The sequence below is a fragment of the Mesocricetus auratus genome, unplaced genomic scaffold, assembly GCF_017639785.1.
Source record: "Mesocricetus auratus isolate SY011 unplaced genomic scaffold, BCM_Maur_2.0 Super-Scaffold_2245, whole genome shotgun sequence".
Classification (NCBI taxonomy): Eukaryota; Metazoa; Chordata; class Mammalia; order Rodentia; family Cricetidae; genus Mesocricetus; species Mesocricetus auratus.
Genome location: NW_024429180.1, coordinates 13,819,610 through 13,844,287, shown reverse-complemented (window position 1 = coordinate 13,844,287; position 24,678 = coordinate 13,819,610).

Genomic DNA, 24,678 nt, shown 5'->3' with positions numbered 1-24,678 from the left:
GAGGAGGGAGGGAAATTTCACTCAGGTGTAAAATAAATAATAATGAAAAAGAAAGTAAAAAAGAAACAAAAAGTATGCCGTTTTGAAAGCAAAGAAAAAACAAGAATAAAAACAACAAACAGGAGGATAAAACTAGGGCAGTCTCTCTGCATGCCACCTAAGTTTCAGGACGATGGTTCTGAGCCTTATTCCTGTCTGTGTGCTACCATGACGCCTGCCATGGTAATGGCTCACAACAATTGTTATGTATGGTAACTCTAAGTATGATAATTAAAGAAGCATATATAATTTTTTGGATCATCACATTTTGAGATTTTCTAACTATCAGACAGCTGAAAGACTGGAAATAGAAAAATTTATGGCTTTATACAAAAACTTGAACCACGTAAAGACATTATAACTAGCAATACTATGTACTTTTTGAAGGAAAATTAAAATTCTGTGCAATGATTACAAAAAATGTTTTATGTGTTCATCACAGTATATTCAGTGTCTATGTTATATGTTTATCATTACTGGATTTTCATTTACTTTTATTGACTTTCTTCAAAATCTCATATTAATCATTTTTTCTAAATACAAGTTATATATATATATGCATATATATATTATTTCACAAAACACTAACATCCAGAAATCATTAGTTTCAAAAATTGCAAAGAAAACATACTTAATGTTTCTACAAATTAACATTAAATACATTTTCAATATTTGTCTCTGATAATAAAAAATCAAAACTCCCACATGCAGCTAGCTTCTAGGTTATTAGCAACATCTATATTTTCTCTAGATATATCCTCATGAGAATCATATATTAATCAGTTAGATTCCAGCACTAAAAGCTTGACCAGCTTCATAAAAGCATCTTGCCAGATAAGTAGTTCATATTTGATTTTTTTCTGCCTTTGCACCTTGTTGATCTGAAATTTGATGTGTCAGCATTCTAGCGTGGGTTATTTTACAGTATATAGCACAATATCAGATTTACCATATTATACAGTTGTATCACTTCTACCTCTTCAAAAGCATTTTTTATTACTAAACAGTAAAGCTTTTCAAGTGTAGAGGGTATCATGAGATTTGCTGGATATATTAACTGTCTTGCAAATGGAATGAGATATGTCACATTTTATGAATCATGGTTAACTAGACTTAACAAATGAGGTGCCATGGATTTCATAGTGCATTATAGGCACAGTCTATCTGAGTGCAGTGTAAGGATTTATTATTATATTTCAAAGCAGCAGCAAAGAATCTCTTCTAGCTGGTTGTGGAAGGGATGGTTCCAAGATTCCTTCAAACACCATTAGTATCTCAGATGCTTCTTATATGATATGGATGAATGGATGCTGGAAATTCCAAAGTTTGACAATTTTTCAAATTTTTGTGTATGTTCTTCTCCCCCTACTTCCGTGGATTTATAAAATACTGAGGTTTATTCTAAATGGCAGTGACAATCACCTAAGGATTTCAGAATATATTACTATGTATTAAACATTTTTGTATCTAAAATATTTTCTAAATGTAAGGCAATAAAACTGTTTACATGGATTAGCTTTTCATCAATAAGTTTTGTTAGTTGACAACTTCATGTATATATTAGGCTCTGATTGCTCTCTTCTCTAGTCCAAATTAGCTCCTCCCATGTGTAACAGTAGGTTTCCTAAAACTCTTACTGTTTTGTTTAGTTTTATGACACAGCTAGATTAAAGAAGGACATCTGTTTGATCATTGGATTGGAAATATCCTTGGGAGGCTCATGGGGTCATAATTGGAGATTCAAATGAAGACATTATTATTCTTCCTCTCTGGCAATCAATCAGAAATAAATAGTGATAAATTGACATTTATGGACCCTGAACAGTTACTCAACTCAGAGAAGAGGGAAGTTTTTTGTTTTGTTTTGGTTTTCTCCTTTTCTGCAGTTGAATTTTATCCTTTGTATTTTTAAAAAATTTAAATTAGAAACAATCTTATTCCACATATCAATCCCAGTTCCCTCCATCCACTTCCCAGTGAGAGTGAGGTCTTCCATGGGGGATCATCAGAGTCTGTTACATCATTTGGGGCAGGGCCTAGGCTCTACTCCCATGTATCTAGGCTGAGAGAGTATCCCTTCACCGTGAATGGGCTGCCAAAGTCCCTTCACGCACTAGGCATACATCCTAGTTCAACCACCACAAGTCCAATAGACTAACCAGGCCTCCTAAGTGTCACCCACGTTCAAGGGGCTGGATTCAGTTCTATGCAGGTTCCCCAGCTGTCTGGACAGGGTCCATGAGCTCCTTCTTTCTCAGGTGAGCTGTTTCTGTGGGTTTCCCCAACGTGGTCTTGATCCCTTTGCTCATCACTCCTCCCTCTCTAAAAATGTATTCCAGGAGTTTGGCTCAGTACTTCCCTGTGTATCTTTGCTTCTGCTTCCATAAGCTACTGGATGAAGGATCTAGGATGGCATTTAAAGTAGTCATCAATCTCATCATAGGGGTAGGGCATTTAAGGTAGCCTCTCCACTATTGCTTAGATTCTTTGTTGGTGTCCTTCCTGTGAATCTCTGGATATTTCCCAAGTACCAGACCTCTCTGTAAACCTATAATGGCTTTAGGGAAGTTCTTATACCAATAAGTTACTGGTGTTTCCTATGGTGAATCCCTGATGATAATGACTATAAATGTCCCAGAAGATTGCTTTTCCTAGCCCTTGTCTTGATCCCCTTGCTCTTGTTCTATCCCCGTCTTCTGCATTATTCGTGGAAATTTAGTTGAGTTGGTATGAGTATCTTCTATATGGTGTAAAACTAATCTATTCCTATTCTCATGGTACAGCCATTAATGTCTGCATTCATCGCTTTCCAGAATAAAAGTCCTGGAAATAACATTTGTGTGTGTATAAATATAAATATTTACAACCATAATGCTGTGTCTATTTACACAAAAGCTTATTGCTTTCCCTATAAAGGACTTTTAATCTACTCCACTGTAAGTTTTGATTATATTTGCAGTTAAAACCTAGATCTCGACTTTTGAATTGGATCTCCAATCCAGTCAGAGAAAAGTTATTACCATAATAGAAGCTGTGTCTCTGTTACACTGAAAAAAATTGACATCGTTTTAATAAGGTTATATTTGAAAGTTCAAACCTGAAAGACAAAAGTTTATTGCAGTATAACCAACAGATAAATTTGTCTACAATGCAGTTAATTTTAAAGTAAAAGAAATTAACAATTTCAGAAAACACTTCTTGTACAAAATTCTTTTGACTTGGATAAAATCAGCTTTCTCTGTTAATTATTTAATAATAGTGAAAATAATGTAATTATCATATAATTTACTAAGTAAGACTTTCTCAACTTGAATTTGCATTCCATGTATAAAAATATAGGACTGTACTTATATGATACTTTTTATGCTACCAATATTATCATTTGGACCAAAAGACAATAACAGAAAAATAATAACTAGTAAAAATGACTCATACAATGTTATACATTTATTCTGAAGAATTTTATGAAATGCTTTTTAATTTCATTGTTGTATATTTACATAGATCCTGTTATTTATCTCACATTCTGGATGATACAGATACTACTACTTTTTATTACAGACATAATGTTAATTTTTTTCACTGATATGTTTCTGTGTGTATGAATGGCATAAGTATGTTGGCAGTATGCAATGTTCAAAGAAAAATATCTCCTAGACCTGGAATTATAGACAATTGTAAACATCTTGGTGGTGATAATAGGAGCAGAACTCAGAGCAGCAAGCATTCTATTTTTTTAGCTTATAATTTTAAAATTAAAATATAATTAAACCATTTTCCTAATTCTCTTTTCTCCATCTAACACTTTCTATCTACTTCCCTTTTATCTTACAAAAAGTAATTTTACTGCCTAATCTGATGTTACAAACATACACACACAAACACACACGGAGTCATATAATGTTGCTTGCATGTCTTCAGGGATGATTACTTGTTATTGCATAAGAAACTGATGTCTTTTGCCTGGGTAAGGTTATTTGTCCCTCTCAGCATTCTTTAATTGCCTGTATTTCTTTGTTTATGGTTGAGACACCACCAGATTACTCCCTTCTGAATTAAGACCTATATTGCTATGGTCCTTGTTCAGGTCTGGTTTATTCATCCATCTTTATGAGTCATCTTGGTGTGGCTCCTCTGACATATTTAGTAGACAAAATCTTATTCCATAGTTCACGACCCATTGGCTCTTATAATCTTTCAACAATCTCTTCTGTAATGGTCACTGAATCTTAAGTGTAGGAATGGTGCTGTAGGTATATTATTTGAGGCTGGGAATAACACGTTCACTTCTTTCCACGACAAGATTTCTTAACCGCTGAGCTAATGTTCTGCCTTTTATATTTACTTTAGCATGTATACAAATGTGTGTAACCATGAAACAGTTAATTAGGAAACAATTGTTGCTACTCTACTCTTTATGATGTGAATGACTGTTACTTTTGAAAGTGAATTGTGCATTTCTTCATAACATCTTGCAGTCTAATTAAGAATGAACATATATGCTCAATCTTAAGAAAGCACATTACTTGTAGACTAATAAAATAAATTATTATACAACATGGGAGCTTAAACATTATTTTATTTATTTATTTATTTATTTGGTTTTAGCTGAGGATTACATAAAAAGTGACTGGGAACCTGTACAATTACTGGGTTAATTGAAATTGTACTGTGAATTTTTTATGCACATTCACTTAAACAAGAGATGTTTGTCTTAGCAATAGTAAGCTTACTAATTCATGTTCCTTATCTTATGAAACCTTCTAAAGTTTGCAATTTAGCTTCCCTCATGCCTTTAAAATTACTGAGAAGGAGAGAAAAGAGTAGCACTATGACATCACAACAATACAGAACTTTACTTATCTAAGTTTGGGAGCTGCACTATCTCCTATTCTGCAGAATTCTTTTGGTTATTATTCTAGAACTAATTAACAGAATAGTATGTCCTTAGTGTCTTAAACACAGAATTTGTATTTCAAAACCCAGAGTTTTAAACTAGAATAAGTCACAATGAATAAATTTATTCCATAATTTAGCACCTTGGCCTTTGGTAACTGCCTACTTGGAACCGACATTGTAGATTGATTTGATATATGTATCAAGTATATGTATATATATATATCATGATTACTGTTTATAATTCCACAGTATTTTTATTTCTCTTATTTCATCATTATTGTTTATCTCTCACTCTATCTCCCCTTTCTATGTCCACTTTCATTCATCTAAAATTTCTTATTTCTCAATGTGCCAATTTCAGAAAAATATTAATTTCCCTGTGACTTACACTATGGGAAATTTCTTTGACTTGAGTCAGTCCTAATAAAATCTCTTTCAATATGTATATTTTGAAGAATGCATCTTTAATCTTTGACATTTGAATGATGTTTCCAGAACAATATCAACTCATAGAAATAATATGTTTCCATACATGAAGCATAAGATTTATGGAGGACATGTTTAAGATATAAATGTCACCTAATATTTATGTAGTATGGGAACTAATGTTTGGCTTTTTACTTACCAATCTTTTAATTTCCAACAAAGTCCCTCTCTTTCTCTGTGTTCGGATGAATTATATTGCAGGAAATGGTTGAATCAATATATTGTACAAAGGAGAATAGTTGACTGAAAACTATTGATGAAGAAAATTGAAAGAAGAGATGCAGATGGAAGGAAAAGGAGAACTTGAAGAAAAATGGGGAGAGGAAGTGTGTGAGAGGGAAGGAGAGAGATTGAGTTGTTGAGTAGTCTATGAATAAGATCTAGAGACTTTGATTCATTATTGCCAATATGTCTAACTTTCTGATGTCTGTTAGATACTGCTTTTGAACTGACACTGATTTCAGGAGACTACAAAAATAAGGTAACCCTGCTGTTAGAGTTGAAAATTACAGTGTTCAGTTGATTAATAGTGTTTTGTCTACAGTCTCACTCACAATTTCATGAGTTCCATGAAGACATTGTGTGGTTATTTTACCAGTTCCTGAACATTTAATTGGGATAGTTAGAAATCGACAGAATACCTAAGTTTATATACGTTTTATACTTAATTAGAATGAAAACATACAAGTCAACAAGTGTATAAGTGATAATATATTAAGAAATGTAGAATGACAAAGTTGTTCAATACAGTGGGGATCAGAGAAAACAGGATTAATGAGCCTTTTAGAAAGACAGATAACAAATAGGTAACAAAACACTGATGAATCTGAAATGGAAGGAATACAAGAAGGTAAAAATGGAGGACAAATTTCTGTGGCAGTTTTTTCGAAATGGAAGAAGAAAAAAAAATGTGAGAATACTTATGATTCATTCATGTGAATGTCATCTCTCTAAAACACATGTATAAGATGCACATATGCACATATTCTACTTCACAATGTAGAAGCCATTTGTTAGTCATCTCATATGTTAGTCAATGAAAAACAGTAGAATAAAAACAGGGAGATGACTTAGTGTATAAGTCTAACAAGGCAAAAACTTGCATAAGGTCCTGATTTTGCATCTGTATAACACAAATAAAGCAGTGCATTTTACCACACATCTGTAATTCCAGTGTCCCAACTCTGAGATCAGAAATGAAGAGAGGAGAATTTCTCTTGATTGAAATGTTCAGTGACGTGGAGAAAACAATGTAAAAACAGCAAACACATCTTGTGTCCAACACAGGAGAGACTGAAGACTGACATCAAACTTTGTCCTCTGACCACTGCAATTCTTTTGTGACATGTGCAAACGTACACTCGTACACATACGTATGCACTACTGCATATATGCTATAAAAGCAATGAACATACATTTGCACACATGAGCGTGTGCACACGTGTGCACATGCACCCACCCACCCACCCACACACACACACACACATAGAGAGAAAGAGAGAGAAAATCTAACTAAAGCAAAAAATATAGAAGGCAGAACTTGAGATTTTAATTTAATATATGGGTTGTTGTTATAAAGAGCACAAAGAACAGTCGAAAATGTATCCAGAAAATTGAAATGTCTCTGAAGAACAAAAAATACATGAATACTACTCAGAATATCTGTGAATGTGGGTCTAATAAAAGAACAAATGAATAGTACAGAAATAACTACCCTATGCAGATAATACCAAATCTGTTACTGCTTGTGATATCTTATCTCTAAGAATATCAGAGTCATTCAAAATGCTTTTATCTTAGGGACTGGCTATACAAATATTTTGCGCTCATAAAATGTCAAAATAAAGCCATTTTTATATTTGCTTCTTTATCAATTGTTCTTTTCCTGCCACAACATCCTTTTAAACATATTTATTATAATGTAGATTGCTCAAAATGTGCATAGCATTAAGTGAAGCCAATTATATATTTCAGAGTGAGATTTTCATCTTTTCTATCCTTTGCTGATAGAATTTTTTTCTTATAAAATTCAGTCTGCTGTCTCTTTTGTAAGCAATTTAATATAGAAAGGGAGATTCATTTATTATTAAATGTAAATTATGCAATTCTATTTGATGGTTCTTATAATAAATAAAAATTTTGATTGAGAGTTCCGAGAATTATATTTCTGATAAGCAACTGAGCTAAAATCATTGTCTAGTTTACTTTTACCAAATGAACATAAAAAACACTATAAATGAAATCACAGTGCTGATTTTGAATCATTTTCACAATTTGGTCTTCAGATATGTGTTTTAAAATCTAAAAGCCACAATAAAAATAAAAGAAGGATCAAGGCAATCTATTTTGCTTTCTCATGCCTGTGGTATAAACTGTAATTTGGAATCTATTGGAATTCACATCCCTCACCTTGAACTAAAAACAAAATGAATTGAAATGAAATGGGGCATGTACGTTATTTTAGGCACATAACAATTGTTTTCTGTGAGTTTCACAAAAAGACATGCTTTTTCTCTATAAAGATTGTTTACTCCTAATTTCTAGTTACTTTTCAGTTCTTGTTCTGAGTTCTCTGTTTTCAAAAGTTACTTTTTAGAAAATTAGCCTGCCAGGAAACAAAACAGAAGTTTTTATATTTTTTATATAAATTGTGCATCTAGAAATTGAATAAGTCTATACGGTCGTACTGGTGTGTTTGTGTGTGTGTTTATGTGTGTGTGTGTGTGTGTGTGTGTGTGTGTGTGAAGATGTTGGATACTCCTCATTTTCAAATGACTTCTCATGTTGAAAATGAAACTAAATGTGTAATACATTCTTACCAAGTCTTAGTGATAGCCTTTTAGCAAGCAAACACTACTTTGAATCCTAGTCCTCAAAGTTCATAGTCTGAGGAGTCATTTGGAGTCATTGAAGAGTCATGTGCTTTTCTGTGCTTTAGGGACCTTCTTCCTGAGACTTATGAGACAGATTAAGATATTCAGTTTAGGAGATAAGTCATAGATACATATGCATACATACATATATATGTATATATATGCACAAATATGTATATATAGATTTATATGTGTGTATGTGTGTGTTATGTCTATATATTTATATATATATGTGACAGTATCTTCCACAGAAAAAGTGTTTATAAAAATGCATTTCACTAACAGTAACAACAACAAAACTAGTTACTACAATAACCGGGTATATTTTTTAAAATCAGGAAAATATTAGATGGACATAGCATGTGCCTTTAAATATTTGTGTCAAACATTATCCCAGTTATACATGAATGGAGTTTGGTTGGAAATTAAATTCTTAAGGGATTATAACAGCATTGATAACAGATATATTCACAATTTATATTTTAATGCAGCTCTCAGGACTCCTTGGATCAGCACTTCATAAGGAAGACATTTGCCTGAGTACCCAGCCAAGAAGAATATAGCTAAATTACCACAGAGAAAAAATCTCTAGTTTGCAGATAATTTCAAAACCTTTCTATTTTTTTACTTGAGATAGGGTTTCTCTGTGGTTTTGGAGCCTGTCCTGCAACTAGCTCTTGTAGACCAGGCTGGTTTTGAACGCACAGGGATCCATCTCCCTCTGCCTCTGTCTCCCGAGTGCTGGGATTAAAGGTGTGTGCCAGCACCGCCTGACTGAAATAGTATGTTCTTACAGTGGTAACTTTGTTAGAAGTCAGAACAGAAAGACAAATAGAAAAGACAATAAAACTCTAGCTCCTTGACTGAAAATAGACAGACTGAAAGTCAAGAATAGGGAGTTGAGCCTGACCTAGTATTTATGAATGACCAAATGAGAGACATTAAAAGATGGTAAGAAAAAACAAAACCAACGGTTAAAATGAGAAAAAACTGATGGAAAGGCAGTCAAATAAAGAAAAGAAAAGGTGGTAAAGTAGCAAGAGCAATCTCATTATATGTTTGAAATTAGTGTCATTTCACATGACTTTAGAAAGGTAATGGGAACAAAAAATAGTTAAATTATTTTTTATTTATTTTCAGTAAAATCAGAATTCATTAAGTGATTTTAAGCAGGTGATTGATAAATTAATTTCTTATCCCTCTTCAAGGAAGCTTCTCTTTGTAGACCATTCCCGGAAACCACACCTGATCAAAGTGTTAAACTGTGGACCCCAGTTCACATGATATATCTACAAGACAGCTCCTGTACCTAAGACTCAGGGATTGTTGTGTTAGGAAATGAAGGAAGATTATAACAGCTGACAGAAGAGGAATTTTCTATGAAATTGTGTCTCTCCTTGAAATGTCAGTAATGACACACAGAGTCTCACCAACATGGCTGCCAAATAATGGCTGCCTAAGGAGTAGCTGGAAAAGAGTAGCAGAAGCAGATATGATAATGTAAAACTAGGAAAACCTAAACCCCAGACACAGAATTACAAAATGCTAAAATAGGTAGAAATAGTATACTGTAGGGAGAGCACCAGTTGGGTATTCAATACCAGTTGTTATCAGTAATACACACACACACACACACACACACACACACACACACACACACACACACACACACATTCATAGTCATGAAATAAAACAAGGCCATGAGTTTTAAGTCAAGTATAAAAGGTGAATGTATAGGAGGTTTGAGGGAAGAAGGGGAAGGAGGAAATTATTTAATAGATTATAATCTCAAAATTAAAATACAGATACACAAAAAAATTGATTACACCGGCAAATATCAGCAAGTATGATGTTCTTTTGTGGGAAGGCATTGCTGGTCAGAGACTGTGATGTTTCATTGCCTGGTAGCTTATTTTCAAAGCTAGATGACCTGGGAACTTCTGCTCCATCTGCGAAACTTCCTGCTCTCCACCTGCCTTTTCCTGAAGAATGTCTGTGGGCCAGAGGAGTGGCCTTATCTGAATGCTGTCCCTAGATGCCTGATATATCTCTAGGGTGATGTTTGGAACTGATGTCTGCTAAAAGCCTCTCCTGATAGTAACTGCACAAAGGGTCACCCTTATAGGAGGATCTCTGCTATAGGACCCGCTTGTCACAAAGCCTTGTGATAGGATCATGTCACTTAAAGAAGGGTTTGTCCCCAAGCTTCTGGATCCTGTCCATTTCCTATATTGTGGAATAAAGATAAACAAATTCACCAAAACTGTCTGAAGGAGGGATGTCTCCATGGTACCCAAATACATTCAAACCATGTTTCCCTCTCTGTTCCCTCTATCCTTGTGGACCAATGCAGTCAACAAACCCGGGGATGAAGCAGAACTACATTATCTACTGTGTTTCTACTATCTCTAGTGCCTTGTGAGAAAGCACAAAAAAGAGAGCTTCTTGTTTATTTGATTTCAGTATGTTTTGTCTCTTACAGATTCATCAGCTCCGCAGTTTAGTTTTAATCATTTTGATAGAAACTAGAGGCACTATGAAGTGGGGGGCAGCACTCAGTTGAGAATTAGCTCCATCAAATGGATTGTCGGTATGTCTGTGAGACATTTTCTTAGTTGGTAATGGATGTGGGAGGGAATATTCCATGCTGGGTAATATCATTTCTGGCCAGGTGGTCCTGGATCTTGCAATAACGAAAGCTGAAGAAGCCATAGGGAGGAAGCCTGTAAGCAGCATTTCTCTGTGTCTACTTGAGTCCATGTATCCCGGTTCTAGATTTGAGATTCTGCCTTGACTTTCTTGATGGACTGTGATTTAGAAACTTAATTAAACATTTCCTCTGCAACCAAACACATAAAGAAACAAGTTGAAAACCAAAATAGCAGCAGTAAGAACAAAAACAAGTTGTCCTGTGATACTTGAAAGTAATCTTTGCATCCTTAATTATGTAATAAAATCATAATTGTCCATGTTCCATAGGCATGAAAGAATACCACTTGCATGAGAGACAAAATTACCCATCTTTACTTCCAGTACAGTTGTCTAAAAGTCAACATGATAAAGTTGAACTTGTTTGGTTTTTACAAGTTAGAAAAAATGGTTCCTAATGATTTAGCACAGCTTCAGGAATAATATAGGGGAGGTACAACTGTAGTAAGGTGTTTGATTCAGAAGAATAATGGGCATATGATCCAGTAGGTATACATAAATACAAAGTCTAACACAGGTTATCATAATGTTAAGGGCCAATGTTCTTTGTACGCTACAATATATTCCTCCTTATTGGAAATGCATCTAATCTTGACATCAAAAATGGGAAACTATTTGCTTAATGCTTTCTGTTTGGTTCAAGTTGTTGGTATATTTCTGGTGAGTTTCACAAAAGAATGCTATATTTTTTATTTTTGTCTCTTGAAAGCAAATCAATAACAAAGAAACTACAGTGAATCTGTAATGCAAGTCTAGCTTCCCCCATTGGAGAGAGTTGGCCAGGGTTGAACTTTTTCTGCCTCCTTCAGATGAATCTTCCTGAAGTCAGCCTCATGCACACAGGCCCTATGACAAACTCATGTATTTACACATATGCAAAGTTGATCTATCTGTCTAGTAAGGGAGGGCTTGGTGTAGGTTTTATGTTAAACAACACTTTTTGGTTTGTGTACCAGATTTTTACATAAATTTTGTTCTAGATTAGTCCTTTCTGATGGTGTGTGTGTGTGTGTGTGTGTGTGTGTGTGTGTGTGTGTGTGTGTGTGTGTGATATGTTTGCCTACGGGTTGGTTTATATGTTCATGTTTCATGCATGTACAGAAGAGGAAGTCTGGTGTCCTGCTAAGTCACTCTCTACCTTATTTCTGTGAAACAGATTCTCTCGCTGAAACTTGATATAGGCTTGTAGCCAACAAGCATCATTAACACTCCTATCTCCAGTAGAGTCCATTTATCAGATTGCAGGCCCCCATAAGAGCATGCCTGGTTTTAACTTTGATACTGAGAATTTGAACTAAGTTCCTCAGATTTACATACCAAGGACTATAACTTCAGAGCAATCTCCCCATTTCCTTGGAAATAATTATTATACAACTTGAATGTGCCACCTATTAAGCATTTATTATATATCACATGCTATATTTATAAACAAAAATTTCTTAACATAAATAAGCAATCAACTGTGGATGGATATAGTTGCCTAATCTGATAAATTTAGAAAATGAAGCTTATTGATTAATGTTTTCTTTGATGAAAATTAAAACTGTTTATTTTAGTTAACAGAAGATAGTTATAATTAATTTTTTTTTGGTTTTTCGAGACAGGGTTTCTATGCATTGTTTTCGAGGCTGTCGGTCCAGCCTGGCCTCGAACTCACAGAGATCCGCCTGCCTCTGCCTCCCGAGTGCTGGGATTAAAGGCTTGTGCCACCACCGCCCGGCTAGTTATAATTAATTTAATGCTACAAAAATAGCATTCAAGTCCCAGAACAAATCATCATGGCTTTACAAAAGTTTTTGATTTTCAATTTTAATATGCTTCACAGAATAATAAACCTAGAATTTGATGCTTCACTATCAGATATAATGACACCACTTGCCCTCCTTCTTGATTCAATAAATATTTAAATAATATTACATTTTTTAAATACCATTATTAGAAACCCAGGGAGAATGCTGGATAAAAATCCTAGTTAAGCAAATAGAAATGGTAAAAAAAAATAGAACTAGGAAGTGTCAGTAATCTCAAGGTCTATGAACTAAATAAAGCATCACGCTGTCTTAAAAAATATGTAGTGGGTTAGCATCTAATATAAATTGACACTAGAAAAGATGGTTGAATAAAATGAGGCCACAAACAGTAAGGAACTCTAAAAATGTCCAGTTAGGTACCAAGAATACAGTAAGCAAAACAGGAGCATGCTTAGAATGTAATGTAGAATGAATATAGAGGGGAAACATGAGGTCATCCAGACATCCTTTAATTAAAAATGCAGGATCTTGTTGGAGGAAAGACTCTATTTTCTGATTTCAACTTGGTTTTTGGTTTGGAGGAACAACTCCAGTCACTGTTTCTTTCTTTACTGTCTGCATCATGAGCTCCTTGAGAACAGAAAAATGTTGATCTTGCCCCCTCTATTCTTTTCTTGCTGGAAAACTTTTCTTCCTGCAGTCAGTCTCTGGTCTGGGGAAGCTGAGACCTTGTCTTGTTGAAAATACATGAGGATGGCGTATGGTTCTATTGGAGAACAATTTCATGTCTCTATGATCATATTGCCTCCTCTTTTACATTGTATGTAAAGAGAACACTGAAGGCTTCATTTACAAAAAGCATTTCTATTAGCATGTTTGTATGTGTGTATCCATCTGTTTATATGGTGACAATGGATACCAGAAAGTGCTGAATTCCCCAAGAGGTGGCATTACCGCAATTGATTGCCACTAACTGTGTGCCGCAAGCCAAGCCAACATTTTTTCCTCTAAAAGAATACTAGCCATTTTAACCACCATATAGCCTAATCTCACTAGCACATGTGTCCTTATAAAATATAAGCTTAATCAAAGCTATTAGAAATCAAAAAGAATCAATGAAATAATGTACACATGGTACAAGACCACCATTTTGAACATCTTCCTAATTCTGGCAAAGATTAGGACTTATTTTCTAAGAGTTTTCCAGCAAGAAAAGAATAGAGGGGGCAAGATCAACATTTTTCTGTTCTCAAGGAGCTCATGATGCAGACAGTAAAGAAAGAAAAAGGGACTGGAGTTGTTCCTCCAAACCAAAAACCAAGTTGAAATCAGAAAATAGAGTCTTTTCTCCAACAAGAACATGCATTTTTAATTAAAGGATGTCTGAATGACCTCATGTTTCCCCTCCAGCTTCATTCTACATTACATTCTAAGCATGCTCCTGTTTTGCTTACTGTATTCTTGGTACCTAACCGGACATTTTTAGAGATGTAAATATACTGGCAAATATTAGGACTTATTTCCATTGTGATAAGACTGTCATTACCTCTCTTCGAAAATGTTGGGGACTTTTTGTCACTAGCTCTACTTGCCTGTTATTTGTTGAAGAACTCTGTTCTTTGGAGAAATAAAGAGCCAAAATTTCAGGGATATAGAGTTGAGTTCTGAATTATTGAAAAAGAAAGTCTGAGATGTGGAGAGCAGTAGGAAGGAGTGTGTTCCTTGCATTAGAAGCTTGTGCCAATACAACACTGTCACTTTGTTATTTCAGAGAGTATTCTAACGGGGAGGAATATGTGTGCCTGTGTATGCTTCCAGTAATAGGGCGACTGCCCATGTATTTAGCAAATTTCACACACTGAACCAACACCGCTGTGTTCTTGAGAAGGAAACATGGTCAGCCTCAGTGTCATCTTCCCAGTGTAATTCATGAACTGGGTTGCCTCATTATTTGCATATGGATATAAGTGACTTTTGCATTTTGTTTCACTTCATAATGAAATTTTAAATGCAGTATTAATATTTATATCTATTTTGCATGAATTGATTTGCATATTAATTATTAATAAACACTAATTGGCACTTAGGTTTGCAGCATGAATTTAGGAGTATGGCTCCCTTAGTAATGAATTAGATTACCTCACTTGCTGACATTTGTTCAAAACATGGCCCAAAAATAAATTCCTGCAGGGAGAATTCTGCGTATGAGGAAACCATAGGGAAACAAGACAAGAGTCGTGTGACATAAGATTCTATAAAAACATGGAATTTTTCTTGGAATGCAGCAGATAGGAGTGAGCGTACTTCAGATTATTCTTTACAACTGACTATTGATGTTTGTTATATGCCTCTATGGAAAAACATGTTTTTTGGTATGGGTGCCTTGGCCACCATGGGCAGTTTGTGCTTATGATTGCATACTTTCTGTTGTGACTCCTCTTAATCCCCATAGTATATAATGTCTGGTTTTCTGAACACAGTTGGGTATTACATGAGACTTTAGTCTGCCTTTTTTATTGGTTCTATTTTTCCTACCACTGCTAGAACAACAGACTTTATGGAAGCTGGTCTCTAAAAACCATGTCACCCATATTTGTTTTCCTAAAATTGTAAAGCAGACAAATACAAATAGAATAACACAATTATCTAAAAGTGTAGGCTGTTTTCCTGTGCCAGCAGGTGCTCCCAAATCACATCTCAGAAAGTTTCAATTATAAATGCTCAGCCAATAGCTCAGGCTTGTTCCTAGATAACTCTTACATTTTAAGTTAACCCATATTTCTCTGTTATGCTTTGTCACATGGCTTGGTAACTTTTCTCAGTACATCACACTCATCTTGCTTCTCTTTGCATCTGCTCCTGACTCCTGAGCTCTGCCACCTAAACCTCATCCTGTCCATCTGTTGGCCATTCATCTTCTTTATTAAAGTAATCCTGGTGAGAAGTCTTCACTGTGTAAAAAAGATTATTCCACAGCATGAGACCAAAAGTCCCAGACCATCCCTAAATGTTCAATAATTTAAATACCACAGTGCCATGTTCTATATTGTAGTATAATTTGATCCAAAATTTTGTCATAGTAAGTTCACAATTGTCTTATATTTTATCTTAAGGAGTGAATGAACTTGTATGATTTATGTGATTTGGACTTATGGCAAGTATGATTTTTTATTTCATTTTTGTAGTTTTCCTAATTCTTTTTATGTTATTCTGTTGCTACTTATTCTTTGACATTTGTTCTTATTTTGATTATTTTATAAGAAAGTGATATATATTAAAATGCCGTCATTTTATCTTTGTAGTCTATTATTTCTGTAAGAGTGTAGGCTATTGTCCAGTGCTGCTCATTCTGGTATTTGCTGTCCCACTTCTCATATTAAAAGTATCTCATACAGGCTAGAATGATGAAATTTGGAATCTGAACACTTAGAGTACATATATGAATTATACATTAAAATATTGGCTCAGATTCCAAATAAATAATCTTTTATGTAATTCATAAGGTATAAAATTGGTTCTTAGTTAGGAAACACAAATAATTTAATTTATCATTTCATCATCTGAAATGATTGAAACTATGTAATTATTTAATGTCAACATATGGAATATAGAAATATTAGGATTTTTTGCCCCATCAAAATATTTAAATTAATTCACGAAGAAATGGTTCTGTTCATTTACAGTAAGTAGTGTTGGCTCAGACTCTGATAGTACCTACAAGACACTACATATTTTGTGGTATTCTTATATATCTGCAAGCTGCATTTCATTTGTTTTGTCCATATTTTTCTCACAGTTTCTCACTGAGAATTTATGTTTGGGACCAAGTTTCAACTCTGAATATTGCAAAATGACAAACCAGATTTCAATCCTAAAATCACATTTGATATGAAAATAAAAGTAGGTAATAATCTTGAATATCTTGTGAGCAAGATTATTTTTAGCTTGTTATTCATGATGATATAACAGAATCAAACTGTCATGCATTGCATCTCTCAGTGTAGCATGATAGTTTGCAATATATTTCCATATACATTATACATTTAATATAATTATTTTATATTAGATTAAAATACACACTGGACAATATTTTAAGACTATTGTTTTTTTCCTACTTGAAAGCAACCCAAAATTTGTTGGAGAAATATATTAAAAGCTCGATGACATGCTACCTCATAATACAAAAGATACATTATATCTAATGTTGAACAGAATGTGTAAAAAATAGAACTGTCACAAATTCCTGCTGGTATATGAGACAGTATAGCCTCTTTAAGATCCTGTGTATTTCTATAAGTTTGAGGTACACATTCCACATGTCTTGGTCATTTGGCTCCAAGGTATCCACTCACGAGAAAGGACAGCACATACTTAGACAAAGAGTTACATTTCAGTGTTCATGGAAGTGCTATTTTTAGGAATTCCCCAACTGGGAAAACTACTTTTGTTTGTCTTGTTTTGTTTTTAGCTTTTATTTACTCTTCTCTCATAGAAAGCATTCTGGCTAAAACCTTCCCTCACTCTACTCCTTTGGGCATCGCCCAAACCTTCCCTCTCGCTCAGATCCTTTGCTCCTTTTTTTTTAACCTTTCAGGAAAGAGCAGGCTTCCATGAGATATCAAGCAAACATAGCTTATCAAGATGCAATAGAATAAGCACAAACCTGATCATATGGATGCTTGACAGGGAAACCCAGTAGGAAGAAAATGGTGTTAAAAGCGGCACAAAAATCCCAAACCAAACAACCACTACATCTATGCAGAGGACCTAGCCCAGACCTTTGCCGGCTGTACGACCACCGCTTCAGTTTCTGTGAGCTCCTATGAGCTTTGTCTTGTTGATTCCGTGGGTTGTGTTCTGGGAGTGTCCTTCACCCCTCTGGCTCCTACAATTCTCCCCCGCCCCTTCATCTTCTCCACCTAATTTCTGGTTGTGGGTCATTGTATCTGCTCTCATCAGCAGCTGGAAAAAGACTCTCGAATGACAATTGATCTAGGCACAGATCTATGAGTGTAGCAGATCATGATTAGGGAACATAAATGACAAATGTTTGTTGTTGTTTTTCGGTTTTTTGTTTGTTTTGTTTTGATCAGTCATTTTTGGTCCTGCCCTAGCTCTCGGAGCCATTCAATTTTTGGTTTCAGGTCATCCAGGCAGTGATGTGCATACGTCTCTTCTCCTGGCTTGGGCCTCAAGTTAGATCACTCATGGGATTGGCCATTACCACAAGCACTGAGCTACCACTGGTTCAACACATCATATAAGCATTACAGGTTGTTGATGGAAGGTTATGGGTCTGGGTTGATGTCCCAGATCCACCTACTGGATGGTAAAAAACAATGGTGCGTTCAGGCTTTATATTCCTATTACTAGGAGACTCTGCTAGGGTTACCTAGATTTTCTATTAGTCAATTATTCCTTTCATTTTATAAAACAGAAAAAATAGAGCAAGATAACACTGAAGAATCAAATTATAAACATCTTACTCTTTTCAATATGATGATTCAATGCATGTAGAAAGATTGATCACACCCAAATATCATTGAAGATAATAAGTACGATGCATGAGGGATAGCAGGAGCATAGATCTGTTTTTCTGACTCTGAACTTTATCTTGTACTATAGTTGGATATGTTTGTGTTTTTATTTTTCTTGCACTGTTTAAAACACATTGTATAAAATGATATTATATGTATATTTATAACATATACAAATATTCAAAGCCATGTATCAGAAACCACCATGGAACATGTGCATTACTTTTCTACTAACACTTTATCTTAAGACAAATTGAAAATTCATGAAATGTGGGATTGTGGTTTTGTCATTACTGCAAGGTAAATCATCAGTTTAAAGATACTTTGGATACTTTCTTATTTGTGTCTATATACACATATTGTTACATTTTGTCCTATGTTTATGATATTGAAACTCGTAAACCTCAGGTTGGGTTAATGTTTATTTACACAATAAAGAATAATTTACAACAGGTGATATAAACAAAAGCTTATTAAAATATTAAAATGCTTAGCTGAATTATTCAAAGAAAGTACATTTTAAAATACTTCATTGTATGAAATATAAGTAGTTCTACAGAAGATGATTGGTCATAAAAAATTTATTCATTTAAAAGATCTTCCTTAGGCTATTGAAAATAATTCTGCACGCCTGGTTGAGTTTTGTAAACAATATGTATGTACTTCAATTTTATGAATATCAGGCGATAAATCCCTCCAAGCAAGAGGAAGTTTTAGACATACGAGAATGTATGAAAATGGGATGCTTTTATTGATAATAACCCTGGCATTTGATAGACTTTGTTCCACACAAACATGGCCACATAAATTATTTGAAATTGATGACATAAGCATAATAAGTAACGGCCTAAAACAACCTTTTCTAGACAGCATATGAAATGTTATTGCTATTGATGAAAATTCATGGAATCTCACATCTCTTAAATGTGTCTTCCCGAATACTTAGATTATTTTAAATGTTTCATCTGAAGGCTTACTGACAGCAGTACATTCACTTATAAATGTAAATTTAAACCTCATAATATCAATCCAAAACTTCACAAAGGTACTAGAGTGTTTACATATTTGAAAATAAATAGATTTCTAATTTTCTCTTTTATAAATAATGGGTCTTTATGGCTGCAATTTCATGGTTATCTGGTCTACTTTTAACAAATAAATCCACTTTAAAGTTTATGCATCAAACTAGAGCTTCCTAAAAAAAGTCTTAATTATACCTTTCACCCACTCGGTATGAACATCCAAGCAGTTGAGTCTGGCGTATTCTTTGAGTTATAATTATGTATATATTCATGTCATTTGCTATTTTTCCTTTCATATCTCGAGAACATTTCTAAAAGTCAATAGGCAGAGAACCAATGATTTCCAAAGACCTTTTTTTTTTTTGCACAGACCATCTGTAATAAAGGTCATTCTTAGGCACTTGCCATGGAAGAAATGAATAATGCTGCCACCTTTAAAAATGAAGAAACCGAATAGTCACTACCTTTTAAATAGAATATTATTTGTATTTTAAATTAGGAGAAAAATGAATCAGTATAATAAAACACTTCTGGCAAAAAACTCTTCAGAAGGTAAAGGCGAGGTTAACATAAACTCCTGGCTAGCTGAGAAGCAATTAGCAACTGAATTAGTCCAGTAGAGAGTCAGTTTTTCTTTTAGAGTTTAGCCCTTGGTAAGTCAACACTGTAACTATCAAGTGTCAATCATTCACAAATTACATTGGCAGCACAAGTTTCACATGAAGGGCTTTCAAACAAAAAGGAAACAGAAAATAGGGTAGGTAGGGAATGGGACAAAAATCTGAGAAGATTTCAAGGAATGAAGTGAATGAGATAAACATTCTAAGAAATTATCTAATAACTAAAAAGAGACAGTCCTTCATTCTTCTTCATCTTGAATTAAAATATTTCATTGATGTAGTTCCTACATAAAGCAAAACACAGAATATATACATCTATGTATATATTTTAATATATTTATAACCATATTCATAAATATGTATATATATTTCAACCAAATAATTTAAAATAATTATTATAAAGATCCTAGAAAAACAAGGTTTTTGTGAGTTTTACCAAGAATCTATAATGGAAATGGTGTCAACATTTGACATTGACATGATTAAATGAATAAAATTAAATATAGAGTATGTTTATTCCAACAGTGTTTGGTAACTGAAAACAATAAAAAAGGAGTAAAGATGACAAATGTGATATTTGTACCTTCATTTCTGTTGAAATAATAGAAGAAAGATTAAGAGCCAAAACTCCATGGATAAGATAACACATGTCCTTCTGTATTTTATCCATACAAAATGAAGGTAATTAGTGAAACTCAATTTTCAGAGAAGCATGATGAATTTTTAATGAAAATATGAGTCAAACGTTTCATTGACTATTTGCAATAAGAGAGTACACTTAGATCTTTGTAAGTTTGTGCATTAGCTACAATCCACTGACCAGAAAACTTGTCTGATGACATCTTAGTGCATTTAATCTATAGGTAGAAAGATGATTAGCTAGACTGTATGCTTATTTTGGGAAGCCAACAATACGTGCAGTGAGTTCATAGACTGTTGCCCTTGTCCTCTTCCAATTCTGACTCTGACACTCTTTCATTCACGATTACATTATGGCTTTTATTATCCTTGGGAAGAGATGTGTTAGATATGCTGTATTTATCAGTGATTATGCCAAGACTTGAAGGGAAATATGCCTATAGAATATTGGTGATACTAATGGGAAGCAAGAGTCACAGGGAGAAAGATGGGAGGGCAGAGAAGAGAGATGTGGAGTGGAAAAAATAAGGATGTTTGAAATAAACATGGACGGATGTCATACTATTCATAATATATGTCTTTGTGTGAGCATGTTTATTATGTGCGTTCACATAGAATTTTCACATGGTTATTGTGTTCATTTTCAGAAGTGACTATATGTTATCAAATAAAAAGTTCAGAGCTGGGTATATGATGTCATTGTTCAAATGTTCAGAACTTTTTCATTAATTAATTTGAGGAAATCAGTGTAAAGAAATTGTTGCCATGATTAACAATTGGAAAAGTTAATATAAAATAAATTTTGAATATGATCCATGGACATGGAAACAAAGGTTAAAATCTATTTTTGTATATAGACATTGAAAAAATTTTATGCACAATTTTTAAAAAGTTAAAATTACCATCATGATGATATTTGGTTGCAAGTATGCCCACACTCTTTCCTTATAATGGGATGGCATTTGTCTCATGACTTAATACACAAAATTAAAAACACATATGAACATTGGTGGCCATGTGTTTGCTAAGTAAATATTTTCTCACCATTCAGATTATTGTAGTCTTCTTGTCTGCTGTGAATGAACAAGTGGTGAACAGAGTTGGTGACACCAGAGATTACCTATAAACTTTTTTTTGGTATCCAAAAAATCAACTTTAAAGAATGGAGGCTACAATTTGTTTGAATGTCCTTTTCATTCTGTTGTTTCTCTGTTTCAGGTTACTTAACCACTAACTAGAGCAATAATTCCAGAGGAAAGATATCTTAAATGAAACTGCATGATTGCTTTTCCAAGTGAAATGAGTAGAAAATGAAAACACTCTAAATGAAATACCTCAAATAAACATTTCATTTAGGATAAAACTGAAACTGCATATATACCACCATATCAAATATTGAAAGAACATTTATTGAAGAGCTGAAGGACTCATTTGCACGAAAATAAATGTAATTCTCCAAGTAAGCTGCTGAGAGTAAATACGTAAAACCACATTTAAACAGCATGCAATTAACATGAATTTATACTAGAAAACTAGAATGAGATTGAGATTTTGGTGAATTGCATATTTGAATAACAGATTGTCTTCTCCATGATCAAACATGTAGAGCTTTGTATGGATACTCTTTAACGACCTGAGCCTGTGTACTCTGGAAAGTCAGCAACTTCTCTTATTGCTGAGTTGTCTATCCAGTCCTTCCTTATTATTTACAAACTTAGATACTTACCATTCTAGTTCTACATGACTGATGCTCCTACTGTTCTTTCAAAGGTTGCCTTTCATTCATTCCCCTTGTGACATGTTGTTTTCCAGGGATAACCTTTGTTTCTAACATTTATTTACTATTTTATATCCATTTTACCTTGAGTGGGTCTATATTTATTTGTAGCAACATGATTTATATTTGATGTAGTATCTGGAAATTACAAATATTTACATAGCTACTAAAACTATAACCCTAGCAGAGAAATACATAGTATTACATTTTAAAATAGTGATATCAAGCCACGGAGTGGTGGTGCTGGCCTTTAATCCCAGTAATTGGAACTGTGACTTTGAGGCCAGCTTGGTCTATAGAGTGAGTTCTAGGACAACCATAGTTCTTACTCAGAGAAACCCAATATCAAAAAACAAAAACAAAAAAAAAAACACCAAAAAACCAACATCAATGATAGCAATAGAACATTTGTCAGGAAATTTTTTAATGGAATTCTATAGAACAAGTAGTGGATTTTATTATATTAATTATTCACGGTACATAAACCAGGACCATAAACTTTCTAAGTTATATCATGCAACTACCCCTATATGACAATGTGTAATGAATAACTATATGTATTGTGATTGCACTCACATCGCTCTCATTTGTAAAAATGTAAAGAGGTCACATTTGGTTTCCAATTAAATCAATACCTAACACTGTTAAAGGATGAAAGGGTCTAAAACTAAAGACAATGCATCTTTCTTATAACAGAACTATTTTGAGCATACTGGGAAGTGGCGAAATCAAGGAAGTAATATACAGACTAAGAATAGCAGCTGTTAGGAGTGATTTTTCAGCCAAAACACATTAACAAAATGGAAATTCCACAGGATTTACATTTACTGTCAAATGTTTTCTTGATGAATGTAAGTTTCACAATTTTCTGCATTCTCAGCATTGCGAAGATCAATTCAGGTTAAATAAATCAAGATAAGAAATGATAAAAGGGCTTTAACATCTTGACCTGGTGCTACAGAGATCATGAATTACATTTTGTATTTTTTCCCATGTAAGGGCTGCAGCTAACATGTGATTTGTTTCCTTTTCACATTTTCCTTCTAAAATAGATATTTTAAATGTATATGATTGAATTCCTAAGTATTATTATTTTAAGATTACTAATCTATTCAGTGAAAAACATATCTGTCAAAATAATTGTTATGCCTGTCCTAAAATAATTAAAATCTTTTGCATTACTACATGCACTGAATAATTCCTCATAATAAAATTATATTTATGTCTATATTAAGTGATCAAAGTGTAATGGCTGAGGACTTGTTTATACTTTTACTATTTCCAGGGATGACAGTTCTATTTAATTGGAAACAATTTTTCTCTTTACTAGCTTAATATTGTCCTACTGTTCTCTTTTTACATTATAATGAAAATTAATCTAATTGAAATGTATTATGAAATAGTAGATTTATTTACAATCTCTCTCAGAGGACTAAGCATCTTTCCCTACTTTTTCCCATGTGTTTGGGAGTCTGTTTTCATTACTCTCAATGGGTTTTTTTATTTCAATGGTATGGACTTAAAATTAATTGTCTTAACTTAAAAACTAGCATTTTTATTGAAAATTAAGATTAACACATGTGAAATATATCTGCCATCTTAACAAAACAAATGGAATTAATTATTTTGAAAAGGGAAAATCAACAGACTGTATTTGGATTGGATAAGTTTAGAAGACCATAAACCCCATTTATAAATTTGCATAGTAATACAGTTTACCTCATAATGCTGGTAGTTAGAAGCTATGCAATCATAGTTTGGAGTTACACACAAGAAGTAATTTTTCTTCAACCTGTCTCATAGTCTACTTAGACAATGTTTCTGTAGAAAATATAACTGTATTACAGAGAAAAATCATAAGTAATATATACTTTTCATCTTGAAAATGTTTGTTTTAAAGTCAAAAAAACTTCCTTACCGTGTGCAATTTATAACATACCATTATATTACTTGTATGGGCACTTTTTTTATAAAAGGTGAGATAGTTTGCATTTATCTTGGTTTACATGCAAAACAATACTTAAGACTGTGATCTGTCAGCCAGGTGTCGGTCCTTCTCATAATACATGACTACCTGAAAGAAGTCACGGTGAACACAGTATACTCGCCAGCCACAGGCATCTACAATCCCTGGTGCTCCATGTGATACAGGGGTTCCCAATAATTTTCATACTTTCTGTGACAATATCAAGGATTATGATGTGTCAACCTGTCTGCCTGTCTGCTAGTAAAGAGCTGGGAAAAATCGTCAGACAAAATTTGGAAGTTTAAAGAGAAGCCTTTCAGAATTTCACACTCTATATTCTGCATGCTGTCATGTTAATAT